General features: G+C 41.0%; 1 pseudogene; it reads left to right on the top strand.

Annotated features, from left to right (window-relative positions):
* Nucleotides 1-16,030: 16,030 nt before the first annotated feature.
* On the top strand, nt 16,031-16,783 carry LOC141127344 (uncharacterized; annotated as a pseudogene).
* The last annotated feature ends 1,780 nt before the right edge of the window (nt 16,784-18,563 follow it).

Raw genomic sequence — 18,563 nt, 5'->3', positions numbered from 1 at the left:
GGTTTATCTCCCATAGACAGGGCAGCTCCCTGAACATATCAATGAAGATTGCCATAAAGTCCTCATCTTTCAAGATGTCCATTTTCACTGCAAGACACAACACAAGACAACCCCTAATGTCAGCCTAAAGTCTTCTAAACTTGTGCAAATACAGGCCTCAATCTAGAAGCAGTATAGGCCCAATGTTAAACGCTGTGTTACGCTTTATAGACACTGCGCATGCGTGAAACTCCGCCCGCCCCTGATGTTCTTTCTAGTCTATTCCCCGCCCCATCTAGTTCGGCACAGTTGGGAAGAGCACATGGCTGAGTCAGAGCAGGTGTCTGATATTTACACCAACGAGGAGGAGGAGGAAAGCCCAGAGCCTGAAACGTCCCGATCCAGAAGGAGATGATATAAGGCATCAAATATGTCCTTTGGGGAGATGTTGGAGATGGTCGACATAATGAAGAGGGCCGACTATGATGGAAAATATGGACCTTACCCCAACCCCAATGTCCGAAAGGCCAAGATCATGGCGAAAGTGGTCAAAAGTCTGCACCAGAATTTCGGGGTACGTCGATCGAAAGATCAGCTCGGGAAGCGGTGGTCGGACCTAAAATTAAGAGAGCACGAGCAGTACAGAAAGATCCGGAGAGTGCTGCAAAAAACTAAGTAGTTGTGCTGTGTTCCTATTTTTTTTTGTGTTTATTACGTCCGTGCTGCTCCATGTGCTTTTCTTAACTGTTATCCAGTTTAAAATGTCAACTTTCATGTTCATGGGCACATTACTCGTTCGTATCAAACATTTTTCTTTCGGCCTATAAAACACCATTGTTTTGGCCATATGCATTTGCCCACATTTTTTAGGGCCTACTTGTCTGAAAATAATTTGATTGTGTACATGGGTTTGTTACTAGAATGAAATGCAAACTAGATTCTGTGTAAGGAGAGGACACTCAGCAGCTGTTTAGACATCTGGACGCTGGAGCACTAGTGTGGGACACAAGAACACCCTTTTTATTAGGGGGCCCACACAGGTGCTCCAGTGTATACTATAGGGGTGTCTCCATCTGTGAAGCTTGTACAAAACAGGTAAAGTATTGAAGCTTGACAAAGGACACTAACATTTCTACATCTTGGAACTCAGCCAAAATAGACAATTGTACCCCATTTCCAAGCAATGTTTCATATTTATAGTTCTTCCCTCAAATATCTGTGTGCTGAGTATACCATTTTTTTTTTACACGGGGGAGAAAAGACTCAGAGGACACCCCTCATCCGAGGAGACCAGAGACCCCCCACCTCTGGAAGAAGGAGAAATCCAACCAAGACAAGAAGAGCAGGAGGAGGAAGACATGGTGGAAATTGGCACCACAACAGGTGTGTGTCGGCGACCACAGGCTCAGGTAAGAGATGGATGCCGGCATATTTATAATACATTTTTTTTTTTTGGTTTCTATCTTTTTAGGTGATCGTGATGTTGTGGATCCAGATCCTTTCACCTCGGAAAGTGCACAGATCCTGATTGGGGAGATCATGGGGTGTAATAGGGACTTGGAAAAAAAACATCAAGAAAAACATCAATGATGTTCTTCAAAAAAATAAGAACATCATTGATGTTTTGGGGAGAGTTTAAAACCCCTCCAAATCCCTTTGTTTTATGGTGTGCAACAATTTTAAAATTTTTTGTCAAATAGTAGAAAAGCCAAATTTTGAAGAGGCACACAGTGTGTCAAAATGTGCTATCTGCCATCACGGGAGATCAATGGACGCGTTTTGGGGGTGCAACCCCTTCCTCAATAATAAAGTAGCTGAGAGGAAGGGGTTGCTCCCCCAAAACACATCCCTTGATCCCCCATGATGGCAGCTAGCACATGTTGACATTCGGCTATTTGTGTGCATCTTCAAAATTTGGCTTTTCCGGGGGTGACTTCACCCCATCTGAACGCAATATCAAACACAGTTTCTAAATACTCATGTCTTATATTGCCTTCAAGTTCTACCAAATGTGAACTTTGTAAGTTCAAGATTTGTGTCTTTCTTGTTGGTTTTAAACATGCCTGTTTTATCTTAAATGGACATTTCTACTTTTTCTAATGCGACCCCAAAAATTGTTATACAACAAACATGTTGGTTTGTTTTAAAAACCTTTTCTAAATGCACATGTGATTGTGCAGGTATTAAAAAGATTGTTAATCAAGAATGTGTGGATTATTGTCTCAACGCTCCAACACTTTTGTGGTGCTCTAATTGCTGCTTTCTGTGACAATGGGGGTTATTTCCTAAGGGCAAATCCACTTTGCACTACAAATGCAGTTTCAAGTGCATTGTAGTGCAAAGTGTCTTTGCCTTTAGTAAATAACACCCAACGGTGCTTTGTAAGGTTACACAATCACGCCATTTTCAGGACTCAACACATTTCTGTCAGGGTCAGCTAAAACAAACACAAGCAGTAAATGTCACCAAAGATTTGCTTAATTTTTTTAATTTTTTTTTTTAATTTGAAAAAGGTTTTATACATTGTCTGGCATATTGATATCCCCCCCTACCCGCAAAGAATTCAAGTTATCTTAGCCGGACATCAAGGGCACTCAGGGAGGGCAAGCCAGGACGGCCACTTTCAAGCACCATCAGGATTGGTTCATTTTGAATTCCGGCCTTAGGCCCAACTGAGCTAGCATAGTTGGCAGAATGTTTCCGTAAAAAGTCGTGTAGAACACAGCACGCCAGGATAATATGATTCAGTTTATACTCCGCCATATGTATGGGTGTAAGAAATAGGCGGAACCAGCTGGCCATGATTCCAAAAGTGTTCTCCACCACTCTTCTGGCTCTGGCCAGCCAGTAATTAAAAACCCTCTGGTCCGGGGTGAGGGTCCTCATCGGGAATGGCCGCATAAGATGGTCCCCCAGCGCAAAGGCTTCATCCGCAACGAAGACAAATGGGAGTCCTTCCACATTGCCATATGTATGGGTGTAAGAAATAGGCGGAACCAGCTGGCCATGATTCCAAAAGTGTTCTCCACCACTCTTCTGGCTCTGGCCAGCCAGTAATTAAAAACCCTCTGGTCCGGGGTGAGGGTCCTCATCGGGAATGGCCGCATAAGATGGTCCCCCAGCGCAAAGGCTTCATCCGCAACGAAGACAAATGGGAGTCCTTCCACATTGTCTTCTGAAGGTGGCAAGTCCAAGCTGCCATTCTGGAGACGCCTGTAGGACTCTGTCTGGGTGATGACTCCACCATCGGACATCCGGCCATTCTTCCCCACGTCCACATATAGAAAATCATAAGTAGCCGACACCACCGCCAACATCACAATTTTATTGAACCCCTTATAATTATAATAGTACGACCCCGAGTTGGGTGGTGGGACGATGTGGACGTGTTTCCCATCAATTGCCCCTCCGCAGTTAGGAAAGTCCCACCACTGGGCAAAGTGGGAGGCCACTGTCTGCCATTCCTGTGGCGTGGAAGGAAACTGTGGAGTAAAATAAAAAAAATTAATAAGTCTTTGTGCACATAAACAGGGAAAGCAGATTAGACACAAACATTGTTGGCCAACATAAAGATACAATTTTTTAGAGGTAATTTTTAAACACCAAAGTATAAGGTACACCTATCAGATCCCCCCCCCATGGGCCATTTCTAACATTATAGGGGGGGGAACTCTTGGACAGGTAACCCTCTCCACTTCATTGAGAGATGAATGCCTAAATAATGGGTATTACTTTGAACAGCCCCTCCTTAGTTACACTATTGGCAGCCCACTGGACAGGTAAGAAGTGTCATAATACAAAGATATAAATACACACTGTACACATTTGAGCACATTTGGAAATTCTGCTATTACCTATCAAGATAATAATATGATACAAAAACTTTAAACATTACCATTTGAAAGTATACAGGCAGGCCCTTGCACTACATGCTTTGGGGAATTCAGCCATAAATCTGACCACTAAAGAGATGGGTATAGTGTGTATGGGTTTCGCAAAGTCAGCAGATAGATGATTGAGGATAGATAGAGAATTGGTATCAGCTGACTTAGCAGTTGGGGGAAGGGAGGGTTCCAAATGATTTGGGGACCCCCCAAAAAAAGCCTCTGGCACTCTTCCTGAATTTAAAGCACAAATCACATTTCAAAACATTTTAGGGGTGTTTGGGGTAAAGCACTATAATGGAGCTGATAAAATACATTGTTAAGTGACTACATGAGGTGAATATAGGGCCAGGAGACCATGCTGGGGAGGTAAGTGAAGGCAAATATGTATGAAGGACAACAAAAATAATTACAAAAATATCAAGCATGCATGAGGACAAAGGGGACATTCACAGCATATTCCCATCATGGTAATTAGGGAATGAGGTAAGAAATACAATATATTATCAAACATTAAATACAATAAAATGTGATATAAAAGGATACATATCTTACCTTAAGATACTCCTTCTGCAGGACCTGTATGATGGCAGAACAGGTCTCCGGGATAATGATCCCCAGAGCCTGGGGGGAAATGCCTGTTGAGAACTTCAAGTCCCGCAGGCTTCTCCCCATCGCCAAAGTACCGCAGGGTGGCGACGAGCCTCTGCTCTGGAGTGATGGCTTGCCTCATGCAGGTATCCTGCCTGCTGAAATAGGGGGTCAGCAAAGCCAACAAACGGTGAAATACGGGGTCCGTCATCTGGAGAAAGTTCCTGAAATCATCAGGATTATTCTCACGGATCTCACGGAGCAAAGGCATATGACAGAACTGGTAACGCTGAAGCAACCAATTCTTGGTCCATGAACTCCTCCCCACCCTGTTCATCGACTGGACTTGTGTCAAGGTCAGCACCCCAACACCAAGCCCCCGCACAGCACAAACTCTACGAGGAGTACGTATACGCAACATGGCTAAAAAACGGTTGGCTGCTTAGAACACAGTAACAGAACGCACTGAAGAACAGCAAGGCCTGTGAAGGGCGAACTGAAAAACAGTAACGAACGAACAAGAGCAGAATGACAAGAGTCACGCGTCACTTGCTGCACGCACTGAAGAGCAGATACAAACCCACAAGCACAAACTGAACAGCAGAAAACGATCTGAAAACCACGAGTCTGAAAAAGCGCGAATCGTCTCTCACCAAACTTTTACTAACACGAGATTAGCAAAAGGAGCCCAAAGGGTGCCGCGCTTGGTTCTGAACTGGCCTTTTCTAGTCTCGTCGTACGTGGTGTACGTCACCGCGTTCTTGCCGATCGGAAATTCCGACAACTTTGTGCGACCGTGTGTACGCAAAACAAGTTTGAGCCAACATCCGTCTGAAAAAATCCTAGGATTTTGTTGTCGGAATGTCCGATCAATGTCCGATCGTGTGTACAGGGCATTACTCTGGAATCAATCTGTCAAACCTTCAAATTGATGATACCCCTCTCCTAACAGCTCAAGTTTTACACCTTTGTAAGAATACTTGTCTATTCATAATCCCATTCTGTTTTACAAATATTTGAGCCAAAGACATCTCTAAAAATAACTGTGAAAGTTATCCCCACTACATATGACATATGTTCTAACAGGGGATTAGACCATTGTGATATGTATGTACATTGTATTATGTTTGGACTGTTTGGGAGGTTTGCAGCAAATGATGGATATGCTGATGTAGCACCCTGGTTTTAGGCAGGGATGCTAACAAATTTAGTTATGCTACGTGGTAACTAGCCTGGCTAATTGGTAATTGTATCCAGTAACTTTTTGCCCTAAGCCTGAATTTGGTGCATTTCTCTCTTCTGTCAATAGGTGGCACTGCTGCCTTTGGCATTAGAATGACAAGACCACAGTGAGTTTAGGTTGTGAATAGACATAATTTCTCAGCCAGTAGCTACTTTGCATGCTGGGATAGTCTATTTATGGGGAATGAGTCAGGTGATCAGTGTTCTTTTACCCCCAGGCTGAGGCCTGGGGGCTGTATGTGAAGCAGCAGCTGAAGGTTAGGCCTGAAGCCTGAGGCCTAGCCATGTGTGTAGAGGCTCAACTTGAGGTGAGCCTGATCATTGCAGAGGTTCAGCCGGACAGGGAACCGAGTGTTGTCAGAGGTGAAGAAGAAGCAGTTGCCACATGGGATGACCACACCTGTTACCAGAGGCAAGTCAGAACCAGCGGTCAGAGATAAAGGGGACACAGCTGCCAGTAAGGGACAACTACTCCTGTTATCAAAGCCAGGTTTGTGAAGTCTGAAGAAGTACCAGAGCAGCCTTCTTCGCTAGCCGGGGACGGTGAACAAGTTGGGAAAGCTTCAGCGTTCAAGTTAGGGACCCAGCGGATGAGCGTGGGTGACACTTGAAGAGGATTCAGCGGGTTAGCTTAGAGCCAAGCAAGAGTCCCAGTAAGTAGCGCAGGTGATGGTTGGAGTGTACAGCGGGTTAGCTGTGGTAGAGCTCAGGGGATCCAGTGGGCAGCTGGGATCTGAAGGTCTGGTGAGAAGAATGGGAGCTCAGTGAGAAAATCTACAGTAAGAGTCTGTGAGATGTGACTGAAGATCTGCAATCGGTGACACTGTTAGTTAAGTGTGCGGATCTGCAATGAAGATGGAGAGTTCAGTGCCATAGGAGACAGCAGTTCTACAAATACAGTGCTGCAACCAGCTTAAAGGCCCTCAACCTTTATAGCTGTCTGCCTATTTTGTCTCAGAGTCTGACAATTGCTATTGCATCTGCCTAAGGGTGTTCAGGCCCTAACCCTCGCTCCCCCAGTTCTTGTTAAAAGACAGTAAATCTCTTTTTATTCGTATTCAAAAAGTGACTGGCGCTCAATTATTTAATCTTGCATTACACCCACTATGCCTAGTAACTCACTCTACAAAGAAGGATGTCAGCTCTCCCTGACTCTGGAGGTCACCATTAGGCCTCTAGGGGTCGGGGCCATTGCAACACTGGTATAGACACAAAAAAAGTCTCCCAAAAATTTGGCAAAATGACCAGAGAAAGTAGATATGTTTCACTACATGTAATCAGGTGAATTTACTAAACGTAATGGTGTTGATTTACTAAAGGCACATAGACTGAGGACTTTGCAAGTGAAGTTACTCCAGAGTTTTTTTAAATGAGGGAGAGCTCTGCTGACTTCAATCATCCAATCATGTGTAAGCAAAAATGTTTTTCTTCCTTGCATGTGATTGGGTATTCTTTGTAAAGTGAAGCATTACCTCATTTACTAAGCTCTGGTGCAACTTGCAAACTGCACAGTCTATTTGCCTTAAAGTAATACTATAGGTACAACTTTTCTTTTAATTTTGGAAAGAGTAAGGGAGGGTTATAACCCCTGTTAATTTATTTTGCCATCTGTTTAACATTGGAAGATTTACCCTATTACTTTTCTGGGTACAGCCCATAATTTGGGCTTTTCTTTTAATTTTACTTTCAATAATAATGTTAAATGATTTCCATATTTTCATATTTAGGTTTCTATGCATTACTGTTGAGAGAACTGATCCAAAATGGCAGAGGCTACTCAAAATTGGCTATTATATTTTTACATTCCTTAAATGCCACATTCCTGGACCACTACTTAATTGCTGCATGCATTTAATTATTTATTTCCTTCTGTGAATTGACTTTACTTCCTTTTCATGCAGTATTTACTGACACTTTTGAGTGTTTTGCAGTAAATGCTGCAAAAAGGTACAGTGAATTGACAATTTCAGGATCGCATACGATATTTAGGGAAAATGTGTCGCCTATAAAAGAAAAATTTGGGGGATGGACCTCAAGGAAGGAAGTCACAGCAGAACCACGCAGCTTAATCACAGGATTACTTCGATCAAACATTTACTAATACAAAACTCTGGGTAAAAAAACTCCACCTTCACCTAGGTAACATTTAAAAAGACGGATAGAAGCAGCTGCGACCACACAAGACAAAGGCTCACAGTCACACCAATAGCAAAGATAGAATTTGGTCACGATGCCATGTGAGTGACACTTCTGCTGTCACGGATAAAGCTGCTCCACACATTTGCTCATGCTCCATGCACCTATCAAGTACAATGGACTCCATCTTTGAACAGACACTGAGATGCTGATTCTACAGCAAATAGTCCAGATAATTGGAGACCGCTTCAGCCTCTGTAAGAGACCTGAATAACTGAGCATCGACATCGGCAATCCGGTGTGGATCTCTGTGAGTTGTACACCTGCAAGAGCAGTAATTTCCTACAATGATTAAATAAGTGGGACTACCCGTATACTGGTTGGGTGAGCAGTTCCTTATTTTGCTTACAGTGCGGGTGCACTTCACTGCTGACTGCATGAGCATGTTAACTATCTGATATATTTCAATATACATAACCTATGAAAAACCATTTTCATAACATGGTGCTGATACTCTGATACTCTTTTCAATACAGCTGAGTCCCTTGTACCCTATAGTCCATTCACACTACTTGCCATTTATCATAGCCCAGGAGAGGACTGATCATACTCGTTATGAGTGAACCTTCTGAGCAACCTTGTGATTACATCTCATTATCTTCCTGCTGCAGATCATAGGAGCAATATCTACTTTACTGCATAGACACATGTGTACACTACTGGCAACATTTCCCCTGCTGACAGCCATATGTTCTATTTTTGCTATTGGTGTGCCTGTATCCTCTGTGATCTCAGCTGCGTCTATCCAGACAACGTTGTCCTTTTTAAATGTTACCTAGGGGAAGGTGGTGGTGGAGTTTTTTACCCAGAGTTTTGTATCAGTAAATTTTTGATTAACGTAATCCTGTGATTAAGCTGGGTGGTCCTGCTGTAACTTCCTTCCTTGGGGTACTTCCCCCAAATTTTTCTTTGTATGGTTTTGGGTCACTTGGATTGCACTTGCACCATTAAAAGGTGAGTCAGCATTCACTCAGGACACTGCCTTTTTTTGATATCACTATGCCCTACAGTGCCTAAAAACACTAATGAGGTATTGGCAAACACCCCTTATTTTTTCCACAAAATGTGTAACCTAGGTCAATGTTTCTCAACTCCAGTCCTCAAGTACCCCCAACAGGTCATGTTTTCAGGATTTTCTTCAGATGAAACGGCTGTGGTAATTACTAAGGCAGTTAAACTGATCAAATCACCTGTTCAAAATAATGAAAAGCCCGAAAACATGACCTGTTGGGGGTACTTGAAGACTGGAGTTGAGAAACATTGGCCTGGATCAGTGGTTCTCCACCCTTTCCTCAAGTACCCCCAACAGGCCATGTTTGCAAGTTTCCTTTATCTTGCACAGGTTCTTTAAATCAGAATCAATGGCTTTGTATATTGGACAGCTATTTTATCTAAGAGAAATTCCCAAAACATGGCCTGTCGGGGGTACTTGAGGACAGTTTTGAGAACCACTGACTTAGATGACACCTAATTACCATGATGAGCGATGCATTTGTGAATGGAGCCCACTGTCCCTGATCACACAATTTATATGATGTATATGACACTGTACTGCACTGGTGACAGTATGTACAAAAAACCTTGGACTGCCTACTTTCCAAAAAGGGATCATTTAGGGGGTACATGTACTGTCCTGGCATTTTTGGGCCTCAAGAAATGAGATACAGTGAAACCTTGGTTTGCGAGCATAATTTGTTCCAAAAGCATGCTTGTAATCCAAAGCACTCTTATATCAAAGCGAATTCCCCTTTAGGAAAAGATGGAAACTCTGATGATTCATTCCACAACCATTTATTCATATAAAAATGATTACAGCAAAAATATATAAAGTGTATTGTAAACATAAAACAAATAAAAAATATGAAAGGGACAGGAGGGGAAAAAAGAGGTATCTCTCCCCCCAGGGACTTTTAAGGTGCTATTTAAATCAATGGTTTAATCACACAATTTCTGTACATTTATATAAAAAAGGTTTTTATTAGATCCAGATTAAAACATCAATGCCTCACATAAGAGGCTAAGACATGATTCTAAAATGCCTAGACATGATTCTAAAATACCTAGACATAAACACTTTCACCTAGATTCTTTCACATTAAACAGTGTAACATATGGCAACTAATCAAAGGTGCCATGACAATCTGCCACTTGCTCTGCTCGACATGTTTCGCTCTAAATGAGAGCTTCTTCAGGAGTTTTTAAAGGGCAACGATTGTAGTAGACTCTAAATGATGAGAGAATAGGCAACAATCAATACATCAATAATTTAAACAGATTACAAAACGAATCCAGTGCCATAGGGTTCAATAAGTGGAATCAAAATTAGTACAGAACATTCCAATAAACACATAGGTTTGAAACCAAACAATCCAATCAGATTATATATATAACATTTAAATTTACATATCTTACCAGGCTACAGTGCACCAATGTGACGTAAATGCTTGAGTAGTGTAAATCTACTGCCAATTTCAAACAGGGGTATTCTCATATAGGAGGGACCTCACCGCCATAAGGGGACCACAGGGGAATATAAAGTATTCAAAGAAGACCCTTTAAGAAACAACAGATGAACTGTGGATTAAGAAAGGGAAATAGCATATTGATATAATTCACCTTTAAATTTAGGGAATATATTACCTTTTATGGAACCAATGTATAAATCCTGGCCTGGAACATAAAAGTCCCACAGCCCAAACGGATACAGTGACTAGAAATGACACCACGCTATGGCGAACTAACCACTGGCGACTGCAAAGTTTAAATATCCACAAAGAGCGATTCCCCTCCAACAGTCTTCTACACAGAGAGAAGAAAGAGATCAATGGAAATTTAGAAAGTGCAACTGATTTGTCAATGGTGACAAGGCTGCAAAAATGATAACTTACTTTTAAGACGTTGATACGGCACAAGGATTGGGGAGAACCCCTCGCCACCCCTGCAAGACGGCACCAGCATCAGAACTATAAGCGGTGTATAACCGCCTTTATATACCCCCATCCCGGTGGAGTCTGATTTCACCGCCAGGATGCGGACGCTCAATGAGATCACCTGCGTCATGGCGTGGGGGGACGCGGCGGCGTCATTCTGACGTCAGCGGCGTCCATAGAACTTAATACGCATGTGTTAAGAGTCTATGGAGCGTGTAGGCGCCGGCGGCGCCATCTTAATTAAGCGCCTACACGCTCCATAGACTCTTAACAGAGTCTTAGCCTCTTATGTGAGGCATTGATGTTTTAATCTGGATCTAATAAAAACCTTTTTTATATAAATGTACAGAAATTGTGTGATTAAACCATTGATTTAAAGAGCACCTTAAAAGTCCCTGGGGGGAGAGATACCTCTTTTTTCCCCTCCTGTCCCTTTCATATTTTTTACTTTATAGTTAATTATGGGATGTGGTGCTTTCAGTTGACTATTTTTGTCCTTTCCAAATTATAAAACAAATAAAACTGCACTTCAAAATACAGTACTGTACAGTAGTAGGAATGCTGTACTGTACCTCTGTGTTGCAAAAGTTTTAAGGTAAAAAAAAAGAATGTGCACAGTGATAATGTTGAGGAGTCTGGTGCTCACCTATTTAAAGCCGCTGTGTATATTGTATGTAGAGTAAAGCCGCTGGTGTAAACAGCTCTGTATGTGGCCAGAGGTTGGTGCTCATCTATTTAAAGCTGCGTATACAGTACTGTATGTTCAGTAAAGCTACTGGCGTACACTACAATGCTGTATGTGGCCACAGGTTCAGCTCACAGCACTTCTTAGAGAACTCGGAAACTGTTAACATCACTTCCAGGTACACCTGCTCCTGCTGGGAGTGTCTGAGTGTCTCCAGGAAGTGCTGGGAGTCACTATCGCCCGCAAATCTCTGGCCACATACAAAGCTGTACTGCATGCTGGACACCAGCGGCTTTACTGTACATATACACAGTGGCTTTACATAGATGAGCAGCAGAATCCTTCACATTGTGAGTGTAATTCTTTTTTTTTACATTAAAAAAAAAAAATGCGCGTATATCAAGACAGTGCTTGCAGATCAAGGCAATTTAAAAAAAAAAAGTTTTGTCTCGTCTTTTCAAATGCTCGTAAACCGCGTTACTCGTAAACCAAGGTTTCACAATACCATAGTTTGTGGACTCTATAACTTTCCTACAGACTAAATAATACACAGTGAATTGGGTTATTTTTTCCAAAGAAATGTAGCAGGATACATTTTGGCCTAAATTTATGAAGAAACATTATTTATTTGTAAAATTTTTAACAGAAGCAAAGAAAAATGCCCTTTCTAAAAAAAAATATATATATATTTTTTAATTTATTTAGCAAAAAAAAAAAAACAGTGGTGATTAAATACCACCAAAAGAAAGTTATATTTGTTTGAACAAAGGTTAGAGTTTGCGATGGGCCGAAAACCCCCCGGTTTGGTTTCCACCAGAACTTCCGAACATGGAAAAAGTTTGGAACCAAACCACAAACCTTATTAAAAATCAAAAGTCCCCATTATAAAGACTTATATGCAGGTTATTGGCCAGAAAAAGGGTATGGGGGCCATGTATCGATTAAAGATGGGTGAACATTGGCTGTTCACCCGTTTGGCCTACACCCAAATTGGCAGGGCTTTCGACTTTTTGTTTGGCCCACCGAATGCCCCACAATGCACTGCCCGCCACACAGTGCATTCTAAGCCCTGATTGGCTGAAGAAATGAAGGCTTTGCCAAATCAGGGTACAGAGCACTGGCAGTGCAGAGCAGAGCCATGATTGGAGAAAGTCATGATGACTTAGCCCAATCATGGCTCATTTCTCACAGACCCACTTCACACTATAAAAGGTTATTTCCCACTAGAGCTATTTGCAATGCCATATTGTAGGGGAGATAGAAAAGGGCTCTGTTCATTGCTACTAGCAAATTAGTGTGCTACAGTGCCTTGAAAAAGTATTCATACCCCTTGAAATTTTCAGCATTTTGTCATGTTACATCCAAAAACTTAAATGTATTTTATTGGGATTGTATGTGATAGACCAACACAAATTGGCACATAATTGTGAAGTGGAAGGGAAATTATAAATGTTTACATTTTTTAAATAATAAATAGAATACACCTGTGTGTAATTTAATCTTAGTATAAATACAGCTGTTCTGTGAAGCCCTCAGAGATTTGTTAGAGAACCTTGGTGAGGTTGTAAAAATATATCCCAACCTTTGAACATCTCGTGAAGCACTGTTCAATCCATCATCCGAAAATGGAAAAAGTATGGCACAACTGCAAACCTACAGTACCAAGACATGGCCGTCCACCTAAACTGACAGGCCGGACAAGGAGAGCATTAATCAGAGAAGCAGCCAAGAGGCCCATGTTAACTCCGGAGGAGCTGCAGAGGTCCACATATGTTATAACATATGTGTATGAATATGTTAAGGGCAAGCTTGTGGCTGAATATAAGCATAAAACAGAAAGCATGAATAGTAGCGGTGCTTCTGTCGCAGAGTCTGCTTGAAAGACAAAAGACAGGAATAAAAACAACAACATACAACAAGAAACATGCAACTGTTTTGTGTGCAAGAAACAGAGTAATTTAAAATCAAAATGCAGAATTTGGAAAGCTAGAATTCAAAAACAAACTAAATTACAAAAGGCCAAAAGTGTGAAGGAAGAAACAGATTTTGCTTCAGATCATGAATATATTTTTTCAATCTAAAAGTTGCACCTAATTTTTTCAGGTATGGTTTGTTCATTCAGGAGCTACGAGTCACATGGCAAATTACATAAATGTCTTTATTCACGTTGACCAGAGTAAAACAGAAAAAAATCACCACAGCTGGGCAAATAATGGAAGAAAGATACCTGTGAAAAATGTACTGTATGTCCCTGCTCTTGAAACTAAAGTTTTGTCAGTGAAGAAGCTCATAAAACAAGGCAATGTAGTGACCTTGCAAGATTACAGTTGTGTCATCACAAAAGGGAATATCTTACTTGCAAATGCTAAAATTACAGATGAAATGTATCCGTTGAACTGAAATGAGGTGGTTAATACTGCCAAGGATGAAAAACATTCAAACTGCATTCACACATGGCACAGACGACTTGGGCACAGAAATCCTGACATAATAAAGAAATTAACTGAGAATGACTGTGGAAAAAATGAGTCCATGTGATTAAACAATGAAATTCACCAGCTGTATAGAAGGAAATATGGCAAGAAAAACCTTTCCGAAGTAGAGTAACCACAGAGCTAAGAAACCTCTGGACTTATTCATTCAGATATTTGCAGTCCAATGGAAAAATTGACTCCAGGAAAGAAGAGGTATTTTCTCACTTTTATAGATTATTACTCCAAGAAGTGTAATTGTTAATGAAACTTTGGTGTGCTCAAAATTTAATGAACTAGCACAAACACTTCAAACTGAAGGAAATTCCACATTAGTGTCACATGAAGATAAGCAACAAAGTGAAATAGATACTGATGCAGACAATTCAAATGCTTCCAACTCATGAGAAACAAAAGTGGATCAGAGCTGCTGATGAAGAGATGACATCTCTTAGCAAACTGAAGACATGGACACTTTCAGAACTACCTCATGGTAAGCGTGCAATCAGCTGCAAATGGGTTTTTAAGGCCGAAAACAAAGTCTGTAGGTACAAAGCATGGTTAATGGCAAAAGGGTACTCACTAAAATTTGGTGAGGAATACGATGCTACTTTTCTCCATTTGCAAAACAAAGTACTTTGCAAACACTGTTAACAGTGGCTGCTTCTCAGAAAGTGGTTGATATCATGATATCACCGCAGCCTTTCCTATTGGTGATATCGAAGAGGAAATATATATCACACAACCAGAAGGATACTTGAAAAATGGAGAAGAGCATCTTGTGTGCAAGTTGCAGAAATCTCTTTAAGGACTTAAAGTGGATGTAAACCCCATTCATGAAATGTGACCTAAGCACATATATATATATATATATATATATATATATATATATATATATATATATATATATATATATATATATCTCCAAAGCTTTTATGCCCTGTACACACGATCGGAATTTCCATCGGAAAACCATCGGAAATTCCGCTCAAGCTTGCTTTGCATACACACGGTCACACAAAAGTTCTATGAACTTTCGACCGTCAAGAACGCGGTGATGTACAACACTACGACGAGCCGAGAAAATGAAGTTCAATGCTTCCGAGCATGCGTAGGAATTTTGCGTGTCGGAATTGCTGCAGAAAATCGGAATTTCCAATAGTAACTTTTTCCGTCGGGAAAAATAGAGAACCTGCTCTCAATCTTTTTATATCGGAAATTCCACCAGCAAAAGTCCGTTGAAGCATACACACAGTCGGAAATTCCGACCAACAGCTCACATCGGACTTTTGCTGGTGGAATTTACGATCGTGTGTACGGGGCATAAGTGTCATTTCTATCTGGTGCTTCATTCCTTTTTTATCAGCAGAGTCACTTTTGACAAATTTTCCTACACATGAGATCACAACAGCTGAAACATTGTGGTGGGGAGGGAGCTTAGAGGGAGATTAGCAGGGAACTTGTGTATTCAGACTATAGCTCTGCATGTTCCTTCGTTCCTCTGCCAATGTGGGAGGGGTGCCTTTCCTCCAATCAACTCTCACACAGTGTAAGCCCAGACTCCCCACCCACTGCTGAAAGAGGAAGAAATATGTCTAACATTATCTGCACTTTCCAGAGAGTGCAGAAAGCTGAAGACAGCAGATATACAAGTAAAACATATGTAGGAAGATTTGTTTCATCTCTGTGTATCATCTGAGGCTATTCACTTCACTGAGTATATGTGAGGGTTTACTACCACTTTAAGTAATCATTTAGCGCATGGAATTTAAAAATAAGCTAAGTCTTGCTAGACAAAGGATTCACACAAAGCAGAGCTGATCCATATCTATACTCAAATTATATAGATTCGGAATATATGTATATTTTACTCTATGCAGATGACTTGATTGTTACTCACAAAAAAATGAGGAAGTTGCAAAATTGACTGCAGTGCTTAATCAGCATTTTGAGACTAAAGATCTTGGGGAAGTGACATATTACCTAGGAATTAACGACAGCTTCCTGTTAAATCCAAAATCTAACATTTTGGTAGTGCTTCAGCAGTTTGGCATGACTGAAACCAAAGAAGCAAGTACGCTCATGGACACAGCATACCTAAAAACAGAAGGGGATGAGGATATTCTTCCTACTAATGATCAGTACAGATAAGCAGTGGGGGTATTGCTAAATATGGCAAACACTACACCTTCAGACATTGCAGCTGCATGTCGCTTCTTTGTAGATGCACGAGTGAACCATGTCAAAGAGACTGGATATCAATGAAGAGAGTCAATGATATACTGTATCTCAAACAAACAAATGACTTGAGTCTGAAGATGTCTGCAGTTGGTGATTTGAACCTTGTTGGATATGTAGACTCTGATTGGGCAGGTGACCTAAGCACTAGTAAATCCACAAGTGGTTACTTGTTCAAATTAGGAAACAGTGCTATATCTTGTTCCAGCAAGAAGCAGATCTAAGTAGCTTTGTCTTCTACAGAGGCAGAATACATTGCTGCTGCCTATGCCAGTCAAGAAGCTGTGTGATTATGTCAATTGCTTGAAGATCTTGGAGAGCCAATGTCCCAGCCTACAATCTTATATAAGGACAATCAAGGATGTATTAAACTTACCACCAATGAGAAGATCAATGCAAGAAATAAACATATTGATGTCAGACATCATTACATTCATGATCTGGTTGAAAAAAAATGTAATTGTGCTTACGTATTGTGAAACTAATAACATGGTTGCAGATGCTTTGACAAAACCACACACAAGAAACAGATTTATAGAACTGAGATCCGAAATGGGACTAATATAAGGAAGTAGTTGTTTCATGGGGTTGTTAGAATACAGAAATGTATTTTGTGCAACAACTACTGTACATCAGTATTTAGTAGAGATATATTTTTCAACCAGTAGATGACAGTTTTTAAAAGTTTGTAGCTGCATCCATGGTATGCTCTATGTCTTTTCCTTTAATAAAGTTCCTGTTTCATTGGTGCAGTTAAGCAGAAAAGCCCAGGTGAATTGTCCATTGTCTGTTCTTTAGGGCTATATACAGAATTTTTAATAGGTTATGGGCCCAGCCATAGTCTAGACACCCACCAAGAGAAAAGCTGAGAACCTTGTCATAGCCCAGTCATAGCCAGCTACAGCAAATAATTGCAAGATACAGCAACAGAAAGAAGACTGCAACAGAATAAAAGAAAATGACCAGTAACACAATTGCAGCAAAGCTTTTATTTGCAAATCTCACAGACCAGAACTACCAGTCTTGGAAATTCAAGATGAATATGCTGATAATAAGAGAAGGTATGTGGAAATGTATAAATGAAGTCAGGCCAGAAGATCCTTCAGATGAGTGGATAGAGAAAGTCCGAAAAGCTCCGAGCACAATCTCTCTTCGCATAGAAGATGAATATGTAAGTGTGAAAGACATGTGGGAAGGATTACAAAAGGTGCATGAAAGAGCTAATCTTAGCACCAAACTGTATTGGAGTTAAAAGCTACACTGAACTAAGCTGAAAGTCCAGGATATGCAGGATTACATGAGGCACACCTTGGAAATGGTTAAACGCCGCAGAGGTATAGCAGAAGAAATGAAAGATTTTAAAAGAAAATTATTTTTTTTTTCTGAATCATACTTACCTACCACCGCAGGCTCTAACACTGAGAAGAGAGTGATCAAACACCACCAATCACTTAGTACTCTTCCCCCCCGCACTAACTGGGAGGGGGTAGGAGCAGTCGGGTCAGGGTCTCAGTGACTGGCTGGAAGGCTGAGTTGGGTGCCAGTCCAGGCATGTGGGTGGATCCCGACATCATTGTCACCATCTTGCCCAAGCCTGGACTGGCTCTGTGACGTCAGCCGACAACGGGCTTCAACTGAAAATGGGTCAGAACGAACAGCACTCCTGTGATCCACAGTAGAAGTACAGCCAAATAAGCTTTGGCTGAACTTCTCCTTTAATGTCACATTGCAAAAGTTTGGAATCAAATAAAGAAACCCATTGAAGTCTATGGGATCCAAACTAGAAAAATCAAAACATTTTGAAGGCTTATACGCAAGTAATTGGGCATACAATGGTTATAAGGTCCCAGGCACTCCGCTGGAGGACATGTATCAATGAAAAAAACGTCTGTAAAAAACTTCATTTTTAAATGAGCAGTGACTTATTGATGCTTAAAGCGAAAGCATAAAAATTAAAAATCCTTTCAATATAGTGCCTGGCGGGGGTCACCTTAGTCTACCTGTAAAGTGGCACATCTGTACTGTGTATAGAAGCTGTTTCAGCAATAATTGTATTTTTAAAGCTAAAAAAATGACATTTTCCCTGCAAGCTTTCTTTCTTTTGGAAGCAATGGCTTGGGGAGCCAGTCTGTGTGATGAGGCCACAATGTAGCGCACTGGAAACAAGATTAGAGATTTTTTGGATACATTTCAGTGTCTCTTCCACAGACTTTGGATAGAAGTAATGGGTGTGGAAAAATTGATCTTTGGGTGTCGGTGACACCTTCATACCATAACCCTATAAGAGGTACTCTTGATGAAAGCAAGAATTGGCCTTGCTGTCCAAAATTGCAATTAAATTGGTCTT

The sequence above is a fragment of the Aquarana catesbeiana genome, linkage group LG02, assembly GCF_042186555.1.
Source record: "Aquarana catesbeiana isolate 2022-GZ linkage group LG02, ASM4218655v1, whole genome shotgun sequence".
Classification (NCBI taxonomy): domain Eukaryota; kingdom Metazoa; phylum Chordata; class Amphibia; order Anura; family Ranidae; genus Aquarana; species Aquarana catesbeiana.
The sequence above is the reverse complement of the archived record's forward strand: the minus strand, read 5'-3'. Positions and strand labels throughout refer to the sequence as shown.